This window comes from Antechinus flavipes, chromosome 6, assembly GCF_016432865.1.
Source record: "Antechinus flavipes isolate AdamAnt ecotype Samford, QLD, Australia chromosome 6, AdamAnt_v2, whole genome shotgun sequence".
NCBI lineage: Eukaryota > Metazoa > Chordata > Mammalia > Dasyuromorphia > Dasyuridae > Antechinus > Antechinus flavipes.
The window spans coordinates 223348222-223372026 of NC_067403.1; the positions used below are offsets into that span (position 1 = coordinate 223348222).

General features: G+C 35.4%; 1 long non-coding RNA gene across 1 annotated transcript in view; it reads right to left on the minus strand.

The window, feature by feature from the left end:
* Nucleotides 1-2301: 2301 nt before the first annotated feature.
* Nucleotides 2302-23805, minus strand: part of LOC127540710 (uncharacterized) — a 57940-nt gene continuing 36436 nt past the window's right edge. The window contains exon 2 of the long non-coding RNA XR_007948267.1: nucleotides 2302-2455. This is a non-coding gene — a long non-coding RNA (uncharacterized LOC127540710). The remainder of the gene's footprint in view (nucleotides 2456-23805) is intronic.

Below are 23805 nucleotides of genomic sequence, written 5' to 3' on the forward strand. Positions count from 1 at the left end.
TACTTTTAGTTCTTTGGAGATACAGACCTAGTAGTGATCAAAGGGTATGTAGAACTTTATAACCTTTTAGGAAACTTGTTCTAACCGGCATGTACTAATAATAGTTAGCATTTATATAGTGCTTTAAGGTCTGGAAAGAACTTTACATATTTGTTCTCATTTAGACCTTACAACAAGCTTTTGAGTTAAGCACTATAACTTTAGTTATAGTTGAGTAGTTGAATTGAGTAAGTTGAGGATGAGATGTCAAGTGACTTGACAAGAGTCATATAGCTAGTTAAATATCTGAAGCAGGATTTGAATTTAGGACTATTTTATGTGCTTCTTTCTTGCCAACCCTGAGGGTAAGAAGTTGTGGGCCATCATTAGACCAAACCTGACATTTATTGATGAATTGCCCTCAGTTTCCTTGGTAAAACATGCCAAGGAGCTGGGAGTATCAAGACATTGGTGTTAGAAGAGAGTGGGCAGATAATAAAGGCAAAAGAACACGGCTGATTAAAAAATGGTATTGACTCCAAAGGCAGTACTTTTCATGATATTTTTTAAAAGGCCATAATTCAGTGACAAGCTTATAAAAAAGCTCATTAATGTCACTTTCCTCCAACACTTCAGAGCTGTGGGATGTGCATTCATTAGTGTGGGCAGTCCCTCCACCAACTCAGCTTCCAACCTTCTCTATGCTGTAGCTTGATAGTTTTTATGAGTTACTTTGGATAGGAAAAAAAAATTCAACAAAACTCATCCATGAATAGCTTCTGTTGAAGAACTTCTCTCATTTGAACTTGGCCAATTCTTGGACAAAAGACATATGCTCTCTTTCTCTTGCCTGTGGTTTCTCTTTACCATACCTATGCCTTTTACCTAACTTGGCTTTTTTCTATACTCAGCCGAAACATTGCCCTTGGCAAGAGACATTTTTCTAGACTTTCCCTCTGCTAGTGGCTTTTAAAAATTTTATTCCAATTTACCCTGGCTAGCTTGATGGCATAGTAGATAGAATATGGGGTTTGGAATCAGAAACCCTCATCTTCCTGATTTCAAATACAGCCTCAGACACTTATAAACCATGTGACCCTAAACAAGTCACATAGCCATTTTTGTCTCAATACTTCATTCTGTATAATGGTTTTAAGAAGAAAATGGCAAATAACTCAAGTATCTTGGTCAAGAAAACCCCAGATAAGGTTATGAAGAGTTAGATAACAATCAAAAAGACAGTTAATTTGCTCGGTATATGTCTTACATTTATGTAGTTATTTATAAATATACATGAGCAAAATGTGAGTTCCATGAGGACAAACATCAAATTTATTCTTTTCCTTGTAATCCTTTGGTTTATGCCAGTTTCTGGTAAATAGTGTTTAATAAATGCTTCTTTTTATCATTGTTATCATCATTGACTTTTTCCTCAAAGTCTTTCCTTCCTGGTGTAAAGGAAATGCCTCAGCTTAAGTTTTGTCTTCAAGAGTCTAGAATCACTTCACATCACAATGAGGCATTAGAGGAAGATTCTAAAAATTTTAATGAAACTTGGCCAACAAAAAGTAATTATCCAAAACTGGGAGCTTGATGGAATAATAATATTGTTGTGACTTTTGACTTTTTGGGTGGTGCAAAGAGTTAGAACCTGTGTATAAGAAACTCTTTCTGGGTACCTTGGTAAATAGAGCACAGGATTTGCAGGCAGAAGAGCTGAGTTCCAATTCTTTCTCATATATCTAGCTAGTTGTGTAGTCAGTGTGTCACTTAATTTTCTGGATCTGTTTCTTCATCTTTAATATGATGATAGTAATAGTATTTAACCTACAGAGTTATTGTGGAGATCTAATGAGACAACTCCCCAAAAAATATTTTGAGAAAATAAAAGATTTATATAAATGCTATCATTGCCATTCAGATTAGTGACTTGTTTTGCACGTGCCTTGGGCCATGCAAGACACATTTCCTAAGAATAGTGAGAAATTAAGAGCCCTGTTGAGAGTTATAGAGCTAGTATGTGTCAGAGACAGGACTAGAACCCAGATCTATTCTAGAAACTGCCTCTCTGCCCACACCACCTTTCGACTTTTTAACACGCTAAAAATATTCTCCCATTTCCAGTAAATCCCAAAGCCCACAAAAATGGTGCGTGACTGTTCCTTGTATCTCCTTGTCGATATAGCATTTGATGACTGGTTTCTTTCTATTTTAATTATAGCATCTACTGTGTCTTCCTCTAGCAAACCCAATACACTTTTTTTTGGTCTGCCCAATTCCCCTTTTAGATGGACAGACATTACTAAAGTGGTAAACACCTACCTCAGCATTATGGAGAGTGGTAAAAATATCCCCTTGTGGGAGGATCAGAGGCTGTGGTTTGGGTGGTTTGCTTCTGGGTTTTCATAAGTAGATTGTGCCCCTGTAGCTTTCTATTTCCCCGGATGTTCCTTCTGATGGATACAGAGTATTGTACCTGTTTGTGAGTCAGATAGCAAAGAATATTGAGAGTCTTATGCCGATGACTAGGTTCAAGACGTTTATTTGAATTCCCCTTCAAATCTGAATGAAGCCTATAATTAGCATTTTCAGTTTATTGTTCCCCTTTCAAAAGAGTTGTTTTGAGGTACAGCATATATAAAAAGTCAATCTATATTCAGATCAATATAATCAGAGGAATGAGGAGCTGGAAGAGATTTTAAGTATCATGTAGAACAAGAGATCTTAAATTGGGATGCATAAACTTTTAAAATATTTTGATGATAGTATGGTTTTCTTTGTATTCTTATCTATTTTCCTTTATGGATTTAAAAGACATTATTCTGAGAAGGGATCCAGAAGTTTCACCAGATTGCCAGAGAGGGGGTCCAAGATCCAGAATGGTTAAGAAACCCTGATTTAGAACATGCCCTTTTTGCAAGAGGAGTAAATGAAGGTTCAGTTAAAGCATCAAGGCCTAGTGGCAAAGAACCCTGGATTAAGCACCAGCGGATTTGAATTTGAATGCTACCTCTATGACCATGGATGAACCTTGTCATTTACCATGGTCTCAGTTTATTCATTTGTAAAAATGAGGGATCTAGACTAGATAACTTCAGTTATCTACAATCTATGAATAAGTGCTACTTTCATACAAGTAAGAGGTTAATAGCATCATGATTAGAATTCAACTCTTCTGACTCCAAATCTAGAACTCTTTCCATTACAGCATAACTATATGCTGTATTAACTATTTGATTTCTGAGAGTTTTAAAAATTGGGCATAATTCACCTTTGTGTTTGTCATGTTGTTTTCCTTGGCTAGTCCAATAGAAATGTATTTATGAGGCTTCCCCAGAAGAATAAAGGCAGGGACTTATTCATTGTTGCCTTCACATCTCTATTACCCAGTCCAGTGCCTGGCATATAATAGGCATCTCACAAATGCTTATTGAATTGAGACAAAATCAATGCAAAGAATGAAGAGCAGGGGGGCAGCCTTAATTGTTAAGGAAGTACAATTTTTCTTTGATATTTATCCATTCTGAGCCTGAATCTCTCTTTTTAGTCTAGCTCTCAATCATCTTCTTTCCTCTCCAGGAGATGTTAAGTCATATACCAACTAATCAACCTTGATTTGATTTTCAAGAATAAATCAAATAAAAAGGAACAGAAATATTAGCTCTCTGAGAAGTATTTGCATTTCAATAGTTATCTTTTTTAAGATCAAAAAACATTTAAAATGTAAAGAAATGAATCTCTATCTAATGGTAGAAATGTAGGTAAAGTAGTTTCTTTTGAAGTGGATGGCATGAGGGAAAATAGAGTAAATGTCGTAGGTGTACAGGAAGCTGTTTGTGTTCTCTGCCTATCCCTAAGTTTAGTTCTGATGGAGAGAAGATTCAATTAGATGGCTATCAAAAATGAGAAGTGTTTTTTCTAAAAGTGCCATGGTTCATGTTTTTTTAGTATTATAAGATTTACAAAGCACTTTCCTCACAACAGTGTAAAGTAGTTATTCATGTATTTTTAATACTCTCTCCCTCTCTTTACTAAAGTTGGAAGGGGCAAGGATTTACCCACAGCTACACAACTAGGAGGCATCTTGGATGGGATTTAAATCCATATTTTCTTGACTCCAACTAATTTTCTAATTATCTACTTGCATGCTTGTGACTTTAACAGGCCCTATCTAAGAGGTCTGTTTGTATATGTATGTATGTGGGACAGGATATTAACACAAAATACATGCATATATATATTTGTGTATGCATATATAAATACATTGTATATATGGTTTAATATATGCAATAACCATATACACATACATGCACAATGCATACACATAAATACATATACTTCTATATGTATAAAACCTTTGCCCACAGAAACTAAAGTAGAAAAGGAAGCATTTAATCAGAGAGAAACATGGGGATTAAACTTTAGAAAGTTGTTCTCTACATTAAATCCTTATTTTGAAATGGTCTTGTTACTGATAAAGTATTCAGACATTTTACTCACTTTCTGGCTCTCCTGTGGAAATCGCAGGAGACCAAAATGGAGTGACTATTACTGACTAAATCCTACACAGTGTGGGAAAGGAAAACAGCTCCAGGGTTCTTATTCACTTTGGAGCTCAGTCAACATCTTGTACATTCAGTGAGGGAGATGGGAAGTCATTTCCCAATTATAATAGCTACTCCCTGGTTCAGAGTGTATACTATTATCAATGGTTGTAACAACGAGTCACATGATCACAGAATCTCAGAGTGGGGAAGATCTTTTGGGGCCATCTGGAACGACCCATAATCCTCTATATGTGTGACAACTGGTCATCCAACTTTTACAATAGAGAAATGCATTGATAAGTGGTATTCCCAAGACAATCCATTCTATTTTTGGAAAACTGAGATTTTGAGTAATTCTATGTAAATTTTCTTATTGTTCTGTTATCTGGAGTCAAGGATCGCAAATCTCATCCCTTGTGTTCATGGTCATTGGCCCATGAGTACTGCTATTATGTGCTCTTGAGGTCGTCAGGCTATAAACCCCAATTTTCTTCAACTGTATCATGAACAGCAAGATCCCACCATCACACAATCACAGTCTTATAAGTGGAAAGGATCATTTCAGGCAAGCTATATTTACAGAGAAAAAGTTCCTAATCTAGCATCCACAGACTCAATTTTGAAGGATGCATAAACTTGAAGAAAAAACACACACACACACACATATGCGCGCGCATGCGCGCGCACACACACACACACACACACACGAAATTTTAGCACTTCCTTCAATTAAATTTAAAAAATACTGAGAAGGGGCCTAAGACTTCCAGAGTCCAAGGAAGACTTTCCATGATTCAGAAAAGAGGTTGAATCCTTGTTGCAAAGGAATTCCTTTTATACTATATCCATCCAGCCTTTACTTGAAGACCTGACATAATTGCAAACCCCCCTCTAAAGGTATTCTTTTCCATTTTAGAACAGCTCTATTTTTTCCTTATGTAAAAGTTAAATTTATTTCTATACAAGTTTCTTTAAACCTTATATAATACTTTGATCCTTTGTAAAATCAATGAATCCCATTTCTGTATGACATATCTTCAGATACATGAAGATTTCTATTGTGAGTCTCCCTAGTTCTTCATTTTTGGAGGCCAGCCATCTCCAGTTGCTCCAGTTGCCCTTTGTGGTTTTGAAGATACTCACCATCCTTGCCAACCTCCTCTAGACACTAACCTTACGGTCATAAAGGTCCGTCCTAAAATGTGGTACTTGCAATAGTTCCTCAGATATGGTCCGATCAGGGCAGGGTAGCTCCCTCCCTATTTCTGGGCATTTTCTTTCTCTTAATATAGACTAGAATTGGATTCTCATTTGTATCACACTATTGACTCAGAACAAGTTCATACTTGTTTTTAAGAGAAGAGAAGATAAAAAGAGAAGATAAGAGGAGAAGATTAGGAATTATAAGATCATTGTCTTCAAGTATTATTAGGGTGATCTTGTGGAAGCAACATGAGAATTGTTTAATTTGGACCCAAAGAGTAAACCCAGGAGTAGTAGGTGCAGACAACAACAAAAACATCAATAACCACCATCACTACCATTACCACCACCAACTTTGGGGTCAGGAAAACAACAATACTTTCTAAATTTTAAATCAGTTCCTAAAGGAAATATATTTAATTGAAAGATGATGTAATTCCCTTCTTTGTTGATCTTTGAACAGCCTAATAATAATCACTGGTTGGGGATGTTATAATAGGTCTCCATTGGTATATGGTATGGACTAGAGAGCTACTGAAGTCTTTTCAATCTCTAAAATTTTGTGTTTCTATGAGTTGGTTGGAAAGAGTTGTTTGGAAGGCCAACAGAGAGTCTCCATTCCTCAAATGACCTCATATATAAATGTTGTCTAGTTGGATCACTGTGCTGATGAGACTAAGAGTCTTATTTTTCCCCCACAGGGAGGTCCTGAAAGCTTCTGGAAGAAGCTGATATATAATAATAAGATACATTTGTTTTTAACTTTGGCTGGTAGTAGTCTTGAAAATATTTAAATACCCAGAGTTTTAGAGCTAGATGAGACTTTAGAAGATATTTATTACAATTTCTTCCTTTTGTAAATAAAGTAAGCCTATAGACATTAGTAACTTGTGCAGTCACATCAGTAGCAAATATCAAAGGCAGAATTTGAACTGGTCTTCTGAATCCAGATTCAGTCCTTTTTTTTTTTTTTTTTTTTTAATTGTCCCATGCACTTTTGTCAGCCCTGGAAAAGCCATATATGAATAGGAAGGACAGGCCATTTTAATAAGGATTCATTTGAAATGGGATGTGGTTATGCCTTTCAAACCTTGTGCCTTTAAAATTGTTTTTAAAAATCTTTTCGGGTAAGACTTTAATTTTATTTTAATAATTTTGACTCAAGTCCCTACCTTGCGGAGATAATTTTTTGCATCTTAACTTAGTATATCTATTTTTTCCAAATCATTTGAAAATACTTTATTTTGTCAAAGTTTCTCCTACCAAGTTATGTGCAAAAATGGAGATGCAAGTTGGCAGCCTAACTGATCTTTGCATTAGGAATAATATTAATCATAAAAATAATAGCTAATATTTATGTGGTGCTTATTATGAGACAATATACTAAGCTCTTCACAATAATTATCATAGTTTGATCTTCATAACAACTCTTAGAAGATAGGAACTATTATTTAGCCCTATTTTACAGATGAGGAAACTGGGATTAACAGAGATTAAATGATTTGTGCATAGTCACACAGATAGTATATGCCAGAGGCTGGATTTTAATTTATGTCTTTCTGTCTTTAGGCTTGGTTGTCTAAAACTATTCACTGCAATGTCTCCTAGGCTTCTCTTGGGATTGGGAGAAACTTCTCAATCCATCTATAGATCTTTAACCTAATTAGTAAATAATATAAATAATAGGTATTTATCATCTATCTATATATTATCATCTATTATCAATTTATCTAGACATCTATCTACCAACTACTTGTCTGTTATCTATCTATATCTATCCATGTATCTAATATCTTTCTATCCATCTATTTATATTTATCCATCCATCTATCTATCTACCCATCTGTCTATCTATCTACTTTCCATTGAGGGAGAAATTTTGGTACCAATGCAAATCGACTAGTTGTCATTGCATTTACTAAGATTCTATATAATACTGTTTCTCTGGGATGAAGGGACAGGAAAAAAAATCCAATCAACAGAGCAAAACCAATTCAAACTACTGTTAGCATTTGCTAAACAAAACACACATATACAATACAGGCTGTACTTAACATCCTACTTTCCATCTATAACTCTGAAACTAAGTTTGCATAAAATCTATGGATTATAATAATATTAATATCATTTTTATGTGAATTTTGTGCTAGGTCTAGAGGCAAGTAAAGCTTGGATTCGTTTTCTCTTTCTCTTCCTCTTCCTACTCTTCTCCTCCATCTCTTCCTCCTCCTCCTCCTCTTCCCCCTCTTCCTCCTCCTCCTCCTCCTTCTCCTTCTCCTCTTTCTCCTCTTTCTCCTCCTCCTCCTTCTCTTCTTTCTCTTCCTCCTCTTCTTCTCTTCCTCCTCCTCCTCCTCTTCCTCTTCTTCCTTCTTCTTCTCCTTCTCCTTCTCCTTCTCCTCCTCCTCCTCCTCCTCCTCCTCCTCCTCCTCTTCCTCCTCCTCCTCCTTCTTCTTCTTCTTCTTTTTCTTTTCCTTCTTCTTAATGTTATCTTTATCTCAAGAAATAAAGCATTTATGGAAAATAAATACAAGTTTTTTTTGAATAAGGATTATTTCTTATTTCTCTTTGAATCTCTCTATTACAGTGTTGAGCACAAAATGTATATTTGAGAAATGTGAAATACTTATTGATTAAATTAAAAGAAAAGCAAAATTTACAATAAATTTTTTTTCATGCTATGATTTTTCAGAATGGTCCTTAATTTTGCTCCTTCTTTTTGACACACCTCATTTGTCAGATTGATCTGCTGTGAAAAAATGTTATTTATATGAATTTATATTTGTAAGTATGTGTACACAGAGTTTAATTATATGTACATTGCTTAGCCATATTTCATAACACTAGGATAGCATATACATAGTGCTCTAAAATTTACAAACTTTTCATATATATTATTTCATTTGATCATCACAACACCACTTTGAGATAGACACTAATATTTTCAACTTAAATGTAAAAAAACCTCTAAATCTCAGACACCTTAGGTAACTTACTTATAAGTGAATACCACTGTCAGAGGTGGGATTTGAATCCAGATCTCTTCTAGATGGCACACAATAAATAGAGTAACAGGCCTGGAGTCATCCGGCCTCAGAAACTAGCTGTGTGACTCTAGGCCACTCACTTAATCGTGCCTCAATTCCTTATCTAGCTACTTAGATAGATAGATATGGACTGATGATGAATGGATAGATAAATATAATTAGCTAACACATTTAGAGATAGATTGATTAAACAGTTATTTATTATGTTTTACTATCTGTCATGAACTGTCTATGCATTGAGGATACAAATATAAACACAGAAGTGATAGTTGCTCCCCTCAGGCAGCTAATATTCTCCTGAAGATATAACATTAAAAACAATGAAGTGGCCAGGATGAGGGATGGGTACCTGATGGGGCATGGAACAAAGGTGATCAGTATTGCCATAGGCTACTCTGGGCTTTAACAAAGCATGATGCTGAGTATTACTCCAATGGAAATTCAAAGAGGATTTTACCAATCAGAGGGAGAGGCTATAAGCATAGAGGTGAGTGTGTTAGAAAAATGCTGCTGAGCAACAGCAGGGAAGTAGTCTGAAGCATCATGAATGGGCTAATTCAGCTTTGAAGAAATTAACAAGTGCTTTATAAATATTTATTGAGTTAAACTAAATTAAGCTAGATTGACAAGATAATAGAAACATCTGAGAGTACCAGAGTCATACTGGGATGTCATCTAGGGTTTATCTAGTTGAATTTGGGCCAAACACATCTTCATCTCTCTTAGTGAGACAAGGAATGGGAGGGTTTCCCAAGTTGGCAAAATACCATGTATACCCAGTGAGCAAAGTAGTCTACTGAAATTAGGATGGAGTAGAGTGGAAGTAAGAATAAAAGTTACCTGACATGCCTTGACTTTGGGAATATAGGCCTTGAAACTCTGATAATATTGAATTCTTCACACCTGAACTGCTAAGATCATAACCTGAATGTCCTCCCAAACCTTCCAGGAACTGAGCTTTCATTTCTGGCTCAAGTGACCACAAGGGCAGGGAAGTAAGCCAGGGCTTTGTTATGGGGAAGGCTCTATTATTCCCCAAGTTGTTTTCAGTCATTCCTCTCTACTCATCTATCAATAATTCTGAGCAGGGAGTCAAATCAACATCTCCTATTTTAAAAGTGGCTCCATTGGCACATCGTTGTGCCAACTATTGTTTTATGCCAGGAGACCAGGAGTTCTTAGCTTTTTTTCTGTATCATAGATCTATTTGAGTGTCTGGAAAAGCCTACAAATCCCTTCTTATACTAAATACATAAAATAAAATATATAATAATACAAAAGAAACTTATTTTAATGAAATGTAGTCATTTAAAAAATTGATAGATACCAAGTTAAGATCCCATGCCATAGCCATTCAACTTTAGAGAATTCTTGGGATGCCTGATTTCTTTCTGAAACATATTGGTTGGTAGGGTAAAGTAAGGGGAATGGAGGGAGGGGAACAAGCATTTATTAAACATCTGCTACATATCACAAATGGTCCAGGAGTCAGGAAAACCTGCATTCAAATACGGACACTTCTTAGGTGTGTAAACCTGGGTAAGTCACTGTTAGCCTTAGTTTACCCTGTTAGCCTTAGTTTCCTCATCTGTGAAATGAACTGGAGAAGAAAATAGTATCTCTGCTAAGAAAACCCCAAGTGAGGTTATAAAAAGATAGACTCAACTAAAAAATTACTGAACAACACATGTGTCAGAGACTGTGTTAAGCACTTTGTAAATATTATCTTTGATCTTCACAACAGCCTGTAAGATAGGTACCACAAAGACCCCCAGATAATTGAAATAAGTGAAGCAGACAGATATGAAGTGACTTGTTCAGGGTTCCAGAATGGTAATTATCTAGGGCTGATTTGAACACAATTCTAAACTTCTTTCCTCTGAGCACAACTTTTTATCCTCAAATTATCTCCTGATACAAGTACAACAGGAAGCCACTTTCAATAGCAGTATTTTATATCTGAAAAATTTATTGGTATCCAATGTCCTCTGGGAATTACTGCAGACCTGTACTACAAAACTAACACTCTCTACCTCTGTCTCTGTCTGTCTGTCTACATATACATATGTTATATCTAACACACACACATATATATATTAATGATACTAATGTCATATGGTTTTCAAATATGACTACACAAGTCACTGTTCACCTTTTGACCACAAGCTGACTTTTGTGACTGTGACTGTGGTATAGACCAGTGGTTCTCAGACTTTTGTTTTCAATGTCTTTATACTATTAAAATTATTGAAGATATGTTCTTAATAGATGAGTTTTAATTTATATAGGTTATATGTATAGATGCTTATTCTATTAGAAATATGAATTAATTTTTAATTTGTAGATCTTATGAAAAGGTTTCAAAAATTCCCAGAATTCTGTGCACCAATCTTTGAGAACCACTGATATAGACTAGTTATAGATATATTTTCACTTTAATAATGAGATTGGTAAAGATGCATTATGTTTTGAAGTCCTCATTTGAAAAAAATCAATACCAGGTGACTCTAGATAAGGAACTTCTAATGGTGCTGCTTATAAGTCACTCTGGTATTAGCTTCCTACATCAAAATGGATCAATACAGATATGCTATGCTATTCCATTTTCAGGGAAAGAGCCCCTTTGATCCATCCGTGTATTAGTTAGAAAAGATTAACTCTGGTGGCAAAAATGGGCAATCAATGGGTACAAATAGAACAACATCCAGAAATACTTGCTTATCTTTTATTTATTTTACAAATTATTATTTTATATATTATCTTATAAATCCTTAAGACAAGGCAAATCTTGAAATCCCACCTTCTTTTTTTAGCTTGCAATAGCAAAGTGATGATATTACTAGAAAGTCATGTTGGACAATCTCTATCAAGAAATCACTTAAGGTTATCCTTAGTAAGAATCATCTTTTTAGTCTGATCATTTGTTTAAGAGTAGTAGCATATCATGGAAGTAAATAGGCAAAAAAAAAAAAAAAAATTATCCCCCTAATCTCTGTTGATGACTGTGTAGACCAATTTTTAGAAATAGTTTGTTTTTCAGTCACATCAAATTCTTTGTGATCCCTTTTGGGATTTTCTTGGCAGACATACTGGAGTGATTTGTAATTTCCTTCTCCAGCTCATTTTACAGATGAAGAAACTGAGGAAAACAGCATTAAGTGACTTGCTCCGGGTCCCACAACTCGTACATGTCTGAGGCTAGATTTGAACTCAGGTTGATTGAGTCTTCTTGATTCCAGGCCCAGTGCTATTAGAAATGATAACAACAGACAACAAACTGGTACAAAATTGCGATTGTGGTAGCAAAGATATGTTACAAACCCAGGGGCAATTCAAGCCACATTTTGAAGAAATCATGGCAATCTTTTCCTCAAACAGTCCTGCCAGATAAAAATTTTACTCCAGCTTTCTTGGTAACTTAAGGTGAAAATCAGCTACTTTTGGTGTGATACATGGCTATCTTTCTCTTAGAATGAGTTATGGGACACCACGCTTCAGTTAAACCAGTGAGCTTGTTATTCTATGCAATTGACAGTCTGTCTCTTGATCCCACGCTGACTGTGACTGTTCGTCATGTTTGGAACAGTTACCGCCCCTACCTTCATTTTCTAGCTTCCTTTGATATCCTTCAAATTCATTTCCAAGTCTGCTTTCTGTAGGAAGCCCTTCTTATCCTCTCCACATCTTCCCAAACTAGTACCTTCCCTCTGTGATTACCCTTTTTATTCAATGAATTTATCTTGTATATGCCTAGTTATTTTTGTGTTGTGTTTCTTATAAGAAAGTGAGTTCTTTGAAGATTGACACTATCATTTACTTATTCATTTCCCCAGTACTTAACACACTACTTGGTATTTAGTAAACACTTAATAAATGTTTATTAACTGAATGACTAGAATTCATATATCACTTAAGAGTTTTAAAATATTCTCCTCTTAACAATCTTATAATGTAACCATGACACATTATTTTCACAATGTTATAGATTCAATTATTTGATTTTTTTTCATGGCTCATAAGTGAGACTAGCTAAGATAAAACCTTGGCTTTGTAATTTCTAGTCCAGAGGACTTTCTGAAATACTCTGTTGCCTCAATAGCTTATAGTCAGTAGCCTTAGGCAGAGGTATGCTGGAACCAAGAGCCAATTGTTAAATATTCAGTGGGACTATTTACCTCTTAGTAATTAGCAAATGCAAGTGATCAGGATTTGATTGATTGTTTTGTTGATTTCTAGACTTAATGAAGTGATGCATAAAATGTTAACAATTTAGATTAAAAATAAAAAGGCTATATTCTATCCCCTCTCCCAATTCCCTCCAAGCACCAGATAATTGTTTAATGTTGACAAGCAAATTCCTGCTTTCAGGGCAACTGTTCTTTAATGTGATGCCTGTAATGAGAACAAGAAAATGTTATAACCACCTCCTAGAATAACAAGCTAATTTCCTCAAGAAAGGATCAAAGACTAACAAATCTAATCTAGCAGGGATCTCAGAGGACATCTAGTCCAATACACTCATTTTACAGATGAGAAAACTGAGTCCCAAGGAAGTCAAATCACTTGCCCCAGTGTCCTATGGTTATTCATCAGAGCAAGAATCTGAGAGCAGGATCTCTTACTGTAGAATCGCAATTTCTGCTTTGACCATGGGAAAAAAAAATGACTCGGGTTGCTGGTTAGTAATGAATTTGATTTCTCTGACAATTTGTCTCTTGGATTCCCCTTCATACTCCATTCAATATATAAATTAGTTTGGGATCTTGTTCAGTCAATGATGTGAATTGTTCAGTTAAAACAAATGGATACAGTGGGTCAAGAAAGTCTCCTAACCAAAAAGCTTCCAAAAGAAGTGATCCATTGTAATCTTGGATCTGTCATGGCCTTGGGCTCAACAGGACAAACTTCAACATTATATTTCCAGGTTTCTAGACATAATTAGTCATAAACAACAGGCAAAAAGGCTCTAGTGCTCTATTATGGTTGTTTTTCCGTCATTCTTGAAGAGGACCATGGCATCAGGGAGGCGATGCTGCTTTATGTTGAGATAATTAATACCAAAGACTTAGGTGTCTATTTAGCTCAGTGGATAGAATGTCAGTCTGACCTGAAGGCAAGGAAATCTTGAATTTGAATCTAGCCTCAGACATTAGCCATGTGATCCTAAGCAAATCACTTCATTGACTCAATATTTTCATCTGTAAAATGGAGATGATAATAGCATCTATCTCCCAGGGATGTTGTGAGGGTCAAATGAGATAATAATTGTAAAATGCTTGCTACTGTCCTGCACATAAGTAGCACTATATAAATGTTAACTAGTACATGTTATAGTACAAATTATAAAGGCACAACTTTTAAAAATAGTTTAGAAACCTGGGAAGTTTTATATGAACTGAAACAGAGTTAAATGAGCAGAAACAGGAAAACATTTTACACAGTAACAACTGCTGATCAACTGTGAAAGATTTAAGCTATTCTAATCAAGGAAATGATCTGAGACAATCCCACAAGGCCCAGGGTAAAAAATACTATCTATTTCCAGAGAGAGAACTGATGAATTCTGAAGGCAGACTGAAGCACACTTTTAAAAAAAATTCTCTATTTTCCTTGCCTTTTTTTTTTTTTTATTCAAGACAAATCCAAAAGACCCATGGTGAAAAATGCTATCTACTTCCAGAGAAAGAACTGATGAATTCTGAATACAGATGGAAGCATACATTTTTTTCTGTTTTTTTCTTTTTTAGTGCACTATGGCTAATATAGAAATATGTTTTGCATGAATTCACATGTATAATTGATATCATATTGCTTGTCTTCTCATTGGGTATGAGAAGAGCAGGCTAGAGAGAAAATGTAGATTCAAAATTTTTAAAAATGGGTTAAAATTTTTAAAAAGTTTGGAATTTTAAAATTCATGAACATACTAAGGACATCTTTGCCAATTTTTGCAGAGTTCTGTTCTGCCAGTGACATTGTTCTGGAGTAGCAAGCAATTAGTGCCCTAGTGCCATCTGGCACTTTATGGATAAACATTACTCCATCATGCTAAGTTAAAGTATCAGTAGTATGAAATGGTAGTTATTTCAGGGTACTACCACAAACTCAGAAATCAATATCTACTTGATGTCCTGGACAATGTCCTCATGTGCTTCTGATGTTATTGATGATCTGCTTCCAGTGGTTGAGGAGATCTCTAAATAACAGAAGAAAAACAAAGACATTGAGTGGCAAGAGAAAGGCTTGAAGTTCCTAATTTGTTCTGGAAGGAGGTGTCATATGGTTTGCACACACAGTCAGGTTCCAATTACTGTGAATAATGAATCCCATGAAGTGGTTGCATTGCTTGAATTTGTACTTCATATTTCTATTGGGCTGAAACCAATTACCATATTTTACGTATAGTGCTGGATACTTCTCAAACCCTTATGGATTCAATTGTGGCCTACAACAATGACATTGGAAAGAATAATTCTGCATTTTTTCCTTTTGTGTGTTTTCATGTGGATACCTATTGTCTTAAAACATTGTAGTATTTCCTAAGGGCTTTCAGCTAGTTCATTGTCTTTTGATTTCATGAGTAGTCCATTATAAGACCATAGTTCCAGCAATAATAATGCTAGATATCTATCCCAAAGACATTTTTTAAAAAAGGAAAAGATGTATGAAAACATTTATAGCAGCTTTTTTTTATCACTAAAAATCAGGAATCAAAGGGATCCCCAACACCTGGGGAATGGCTAAACAGGCTGTGGTATATGCTTAGAATGGAATATTGTTGGGTTATAAAAAATGATAAGCAGGATGTTTTCAGGAAATTATGGAAAGACTTACATGAACTGATGTATGGTGAAGTGAATAGAACCAGGAAAAAATTGTACACAGTAAGAGCAATATTGTTTGATGGAGAATTATGAATTATTTAGCTATTCTCAGTCATACAACGATCCAAGACAATCCCAAAGGACTAATAATGAAGCATTCTATCCACCCCCAGAGAAAGAATTGATATTGTTTGAATACAGATGGAAACATGATTTTTTACTTTCATTTTTTTATCAAGTCATCTTGTACAAAATGATTAATATAAAAACACTTTATATAATTGTATATGTATAATCCCAAGTAATAGTAAATATGACTGTGGTTCCTGGAAAGCAAGTGTTAGAAAACTCCTGTTGCAAATGAAATTCTTAAGAGGAGGCTCCTAATCTTAAATGTCCCTCATCTGATGCTGATTTTCTAGGCAATGATTTGTTGTAGATAAACCTGGGCAAAAACAAATTTTGCAAAATCTTTCTTTCTCCCCTGTGAAATCAGCAAGAAATTGATATGCCACAAGCAAAAGGTATGAATGATGATCAAATGACTGATTAACAGGGTACTTATCTTCTAAATCTGACCTTTCCATGAAGATTTTAACAACATTAATCATGCATCTGGTATGGAAGTCCCTTATTTGTTTAAATGCTTTAGTTTATTATACTTTCTCCTTAGAACAAAAGAAGGAATGATACTGGTTTCTTCTTGTAATTGTTCAGCTCCTCAGAGAACACACAGAAAATAGTCCATTGTAATCACATTTCTTATATCCTCTTAGTGATTATGAGTAGAAACATCTCTGTGATGTAACTGATGAAACTTACTCTGTGAGTAAGCCATTCACCTTCCTAGGATAATTTGCACCATTGGTGACTGAATGATATTGAAGAATACATAGTGAATGAGAGAAATGGTCCTAAGGAATCAATCTCCCTGTACGTGACTCAGAAAGCAGATTGACAGAGATTATATTCTTTAGTCTATCTCCAAATAAACATTTCAAGAAGAGGATACTCACATAGTGGGGAAGGAGGTGGTTATGGGGGAGAATACATGTTCCTTTGTTTACCAGAAGTGCTTGAAAACATGATCATACTACCTATCATACAGTTGTTGCTGATGTTTTTATTTTTGGAGATAATTGTGGGTAAGTATCTTGCCCAAGGTCACACAGTTAATGTGTCCAAGACTGAATTTCAACTCAGGTCTTCCTAACTCCTGGGCTGGTGCTCTATCCACTGTGTACCACCTTGATATACTGGACTGTACAGTTTTAACAGAATTCTACTTTATATAGGTATGATCATATCAGTCCACTGATATAGGACCTCAATGACTTCATTTTCAAAAGAGGCAAATGGTAGAAAGAAAAGAGAATTATATTGAGATTCAGGGAACTACATTTAAATCCTGCTTCAGCTACCTGTTACTATATGATTTTATGCAAAATACTTAAACTCTATGGGATTTAGTTTCTACATTGGGAGATTGGAAGGGGAAGTAGGAAAGATTGACCAAAGAACCTCTCAGATTCCTTCATCCTCCATACTTATGATCTTATAAATAAAGATAATTTTCTTTACTAAGTCATTAGAGGTCTTCTACAATTTGGGCCCAATTTATCTTTAAAGGAATTTGTCACTTCTCATATTCTCTGGGTCAAATTTGCCATCAAATAAATATATCTTGTGCTCTAATTTTTACCCATTGATGTGTGAAGTATTCTCCCTACTGTTTCCATTTGGTGACATTATACATGTTATGGAGGACTGGACAATATGGGCTCCATTCTTTGACATGTCCAATCTTCTCTGCCTGGTGTCAGCCCTCATGAATGCTTGGAAAATCTGCTTTCTAAAATGTACCATGACACATAAGGGAGAAGTCCTAAGTTGGTTAAGTACTAAATTATACTGGGACTTTTGGGATACTTTATAATCTTTTTCCTGATCACTTATTTTGTGGTGAAGAACAAACTTTTAATTGGCTACTGAATTGGAACTAAGAGTACATGCAAAGGCCTGCAAAAGAGAAATACCATTTTTTCTCTCTTCCCTTCCTCTTCTTTTCTCTTTCTCTCATCCTCTAAGTCTGTTTCTGTCTATCTCTTTCTCTCTTTCCCTTCTCCCCCTTCTCCAGTAGTGAGTTAAAAGAACTATTATAAATTTCTGGGTAAATGGAAAGGGGTGGCCAATTCATTGCCTCATTTCCCTACCCAAGTCTCCATGTGAATGCATGGAATTGCTTTATCTTTTAACCTTGATGCATTTACAGCTTACTGATCTTACATGAATGAGTATTTGAGATGGAACAAGTTTGAAATAGCCATCAGAATTTTAGTGATAGGATTCCATAGAAGAGATTGCCATAGCAACTGCAGTCAAACTGGATGAGGAGCTAGTACATCTCCAAGGAGCTAGTGACCTGAATGATCCAACCTAGCAGGGAATCAACCTGGCAGCCAGGGTGCCATGTCCTTCAAACAGGGAAGCTATTCATCTATCCACCATGCTGATTTCAAAATGAACTTGGTAAGAGGAATGTTTGTAGAGACACTTGAAAATGAACTTGGTCCCCCAGGGACCAAGAGGGTAGAGGAAAGTAAGCTCCTCTAAGTTTTGAAAGTTTTTTTTTTTCAAGGATTTCTGTTCTTGCTATGTATTCTCATAAATATCTTTCTATATAAGATAATTAATATTAACTACTTTTCAATATATTGAACAGATTTTGAAGAGATGTCTGAGAATACTGGGGAAATACTGACTTGCTAATGATACCAGGGCACAAATATCACAATTTTCAGAGAAACACATCAGAGGTGGGGGTTGAGCCAATAAGGCAAATAAGCAATTATATAATACCTAATATGTATCAAGTGCTATGCTAAGCACTTTTTAATAAATATCTTATTTGATTCCCATAACAACCTTGTGAGATTGTTACTGTTATTACCTCATTTTATGGTTGAGGAAACTAAGGTTAAAGTCAGACAGCTAGTATCTGAGACCAGATTTCAACTCAGACCTTTCTATGTCTAGGTCTCCAGCACTCTATTTACTGGCCCATTTAACATCAGAAGAACACCATTGACTTTCAATGCTGCCCCAAAAATCTTGTGTGTAGATAAGTATCCAGATTCACTTTGGGCCTGGATCCACTCCTGTATGTGATTGGGAGAGTAAATTCAGAATTTTGATAAGGAATCCATAAGTATTCTTCTAAGTGCTGTCTGTGGCTACCTCTTTCATAAAATTTTCCCAATTTATCCAACTAATAGTGATCTCTCTCTTACATGATTTTAAAGAATGTGATACTCATCATAAATACATATCTTTATTTTGAGTCAAGAAATAAATGATTTGCACACAGCTAATAAATATCTGAGGACAAATATGAACCTCAATATAAGCTCAAACCTCTTGACTCCAGTGCAGTATACAAACAACTGTACCATCTACCTGCCTTTTATATTCATGTATCTTTATCTGATTTGTTTTGTATTTATCTGCTTTCATGCCTTTCCTCTTCCAAGTACAAGAAGCATACCTTATTCACATTCATATATCTCCCCCAATATTCAGTATCATGTAGTTCATACAATACCTAGTTAAGAAGTAGTTCTTTAATTGAATTGTTGAATTGAATTTGACACCAGAAAAGAAATGTCAATTTGAGAAATGAGCAGGCCTTTAATATTACAATAGCATTTTGCTGCAAAATAACTTTGGGCTAATCTGCCATCAATGTAAATTTATACAGGATGCCCCAAGTCTTAGTGAAATTTTAAGCTACATAGAGGTGTGTACAACTTATAGAACTCAGAGTAGCAAAATGTAAGTAATCTACTAACATTATATCATAGTTGCCCCAGTGGAAAATGCATACATACATATATACATACCAAATAATATTCCTGATCACAGAATGCACCCCTCTTATTCTGTAAACTCCATTAGAGCTGGACATATGTCTTGCTGATCTTTGTTATCTCAGCAACCAGGATATTACTTTATAGTTGTAAGTGCTTACTAAGCATTTCAAAAATTGAAATGAGCCTCTCGAACTTGCCAAGTTTCTTGGAAATGAATGCTCAAAGTTATAAGATGGTACAGAAGAAAAGATATGAGTGGATCTGTGTAAATACATGGTTATTATTAGATAGAAAGTATTCTTTAGCAATGGGTATAGAGGGCTGAAACTATTGGGTTGATTCACTGAGGTCAGGATTGCTGAGCACTTGAGGCTAACTTCTGATTGGACAATACTCTATGGGCATATGCTTGGAAAATGGTCCTTTCCACTATCCTGTGATGGTTCAATGATTGGTGTATACAGAGGATTGTAGGAGGGATGGGGGGCGGGGGCGTGGAGTAAAGCTAGCCAGGGACACACACTCTTGGCGGTAGATGAGAGGGAATGTGATCGCAGAGATTCTTCTTCCATCCTATTCAATCCTGAGTCTAAGACCAAGAATAAAGAAGGACTTTTGCCTATCCTGACTCTGGCTGATTCTGGGGTATCCTGGGTGCTAGAGCAGCCATTACAAATGGGCACATGAAAAAGTTTTTGTATTAGAGGAACATTGTGGTGGGCTGGGAAAAATATAACCATATTCACAGCCACATTGATTTCTATTTATTCAACATATACCTCCATTCATCTATCCTTCCACATATCCATACTCATACAAAGCTACAAACACATTCACACATAGTCATATCTATCATCTATATAGACATGAGTAGTCACACACACACACACACACACACACACACACACACATATCCTCCCAATAGAGAGACAGACATGCACCAGGAAATCTGAATTTGAATTCCTTTTCTGCTGGGTGGCTGTGGACATATTGATTTTCTTTATTGACACTCTCTTATTTCATGGAAAAGACATCCCTTATACAACTTACAATATATATTTTATAGACTGTGAAGAAAGCTAGATATAAAGTATAAAGTTCTATGTAACTGAGGGACCTGACTCTTTGTCCTGTTTCTCATACTTCTGGTTTTGTGATCTTGGGCTTACACAACACCCTAAGTACCTCTTCTAAATGACCTCTGGATTCTAATCTCACATCTCATACCCAAGAGGTTTGGACAGATAATTTTACATCTATGAACTTCAGTTCTCTCACACAATGAGGGTAATATTAGCATGTTACAGTTATTGTGGGGATCAAATTAGATAATATTTGTAAAATAGTACAGTGCTTGGCACAAAGTAGGTGCTATATAGATGCTGTTAACTATCCTTGTAGATAAATCCACATGGGCATGATGTAACCAAAATGGTAGCAGAAAGTATGATTGAATTCTACCTCCTGCTGTCAACAGGTCTATAAAATTCACCAGACCAAGCAAAGAAATTATATATATATATATATATATATATATATATATATATATATATATACACAGAGAGAGAGAGAGAGAGAGAGAGAGAGAGAGAGAGAAAGAGAGAGAGAGAGAGAGAGTGAGTCTTGCTTTTTACTTACAAGATATATGCCTAGGTAATTTTTCAGCATTGACAATTGCAAAACCTTCTGTTCCAACTTTTCCCATTCTTCTCCCCCACCCCATCCCCTAGATGGCAGGTAGACCAATACATGTTAAATATGTTAAAGTATATGTTAAACACAATATATGCATACATACCCATACAGTTATTTTGCTGCACAAGAAAAATCGGACTTAGAAATAAAGTAAAAATAGCCTGAGAAGGAAAACAAAAATGTAAGTGGACAAAAACAGAAGGAGTGGAAATGCAATGTTGTACTTCACACTCATTTCCCAGAGTTCTTTCACTGGGTGTAGCTGGTTCTCTTCCTTATTGAATAATTGGAACTGATTTGGTTCATCTCATTGTTGAAGAGAGCCGTGTCCATCAGAATTGATCATCATATAGTATTGTTGTTGAAATATATAATGATCTCCTGGTCCTGTTCATTTCACTCAGCATCAGCTCATGTAAGTCTCTCCAGGCCTCTCTATCTTCATTCTGCTGGTCATTTCTTACAAAACAATAATATTCCATAACATTCATATACCACAACTTATTCAGCCATTCTCCAATTGATGGGCATCCATTCAATTTCCACTTTCTTGCCACTACAAAAAGGGCCGCCACAAACATTTTGGCTCATGTGGGTCGCTTTCCCTTCTTTAAGATCTCTTTGGGATATAAGCCCAGTAATAACACTGCTGGATCAAAGGGTATGTACAGTTTGATAACTTTTTGAGCATAGTTCCAAATAAGCAAAGTAATTTTCAAGGTTCGTTTGGTATAGGGAGAAAGAGAGGTCTGTGGACACTGTAGACAAGATCCAACTAGGAATGGCCATACAGAGCATCCTAGCATTAGAAAGGCTTTGTACCAGGGTATGAAGAAGTCCCAAATTTATCACAAAGGAGTATAAACCTATGTAGGGAAAAGGGATAGATACCAAATAGAAATTTTACTTTGCTTTTTACGAAGTTTTAGTTCATAATTCCTGGACTGACTGAAAAAAGGACCTGCACCTAAGGGTAGCATCCACCCTTGAGGAGTGATCCATTTGTACTATTACTATATGTCTCCAATGGCAGGAGTGAAGTAGGGTGCCGGTTCTAAGATTTATCCCAATCTTAGGTCTGGAACAGAATTACTAAGTCAGGAGTCACAGACCAAAGGAGAGCTTTTCTCACTGAACCAGCGACAGAATCCAACAGAATTCTACTGGAACTCCAACTGGGACAACTTTATAGACATGTTGCTCAGATCCAAATCCAGGTCAAGAACTTGTAGAGATGACACCAAGAGGAAAGAAATCATTCTTTGCTCTGGATTAAACCACTTTGGAAGTACTGAAAACTTTTAATTCCCAGTCTGATCTATTCTTGAAATCCAGGAATTACAACATTCAGTACCTCAAGAAAGCAGCAAGAATATCACAAGCATTTCACCCAGAAATGAATAGAGACTGTTGTATTACAAAATATGAAGTCATAAAAGAAACTGGAAGGAAGAACAAACAAATTTTTTTCCAATTAGTTCTAATGACAAGGATCCTCAAAATACAAATATAGAAGAAGAGAATGATTTTGAAACATCTACAACAGTCTCCAAGAAAAGCACAGCCTGGATACAAGTTTGAATGGAATTCCTAGAATAGAAAGTCATTAGTTATATCTTGAAATAAACCCCCATTGAAAATTCCCAGTCATATTATAACTAAAATCCAAAATTTCCAGGGCAAAAAAAATATTTCAAGAAGTAAGAAAGAAAGAATTAAGGACCCAGAAGACATAGTGAATATAACTTAAAATTTAGAAGCTACTCCTATAAAGAACGGAGAATTTGGAACATGATATCTTAAAATGCAAAGGATATAGGAGTATAAGAAAAAATAAATTACTCAGCAGAATTTAATATAATTCTATGTGGGGAGGAGCAGAAGGCAAGAAGCGGGTTTTTAAAAAGGACTTCCAAGCATTCACTATGAAAAGGCCAGAGCTGCATGGATATAGTCATAGGAATCAAGAGTACATAAAATGGTAATTATGAATGAACTTTCATAAGAGACTATAAAAGGAAATCATGCATGTGTACTCTTTCATCACCAAAGGTAATAAAGGCAGTTTAGTTAGACAAGACCAAGGAATGGTTCTGTTTTATGCTGAAAGAAAATAAAGTTGAAAAAAAAGTGGTAAGGGAAATACCCTAGAGAAAGAAAGTGAGCAAAAGAATAGGGAAACTTTTCTTACAAGATAAAAATGTAAAAATAAAAAAACATAAATACAAGATAGAAAGGTACAAATATTTTTTGTACAAAGAGTAAGGTGTAGGAGGAGCAGGTGACACTTGAATTTCACTCTCCTCTGAACTAGTTTAAAGATGGAGGAACATACAGATGTTTGTACACACATGAAATTGCTATAGAAATATATCTCCCTCAATGGAGAAAGAGGAAAGAAAGAGGATAAGGGTGAGGAAAAAATAAGAGAGAAAGTAGATTAAGGAAGGGATTAGTTTTAAGTAAAACAAACTTCAATTAAAGCTGTATAAAACTACTAATAGCAGGGGTTCATTTTGCGTTGTTTTGTTTTTCCCCAGTGACAAAGGAATTGGAAACTGAGAAGGTATTTAGTAATTTGGGAATGACTAAACAAGTTATGACATATCAATATGATGGAATACTATTATGCTGTAAGAAATGA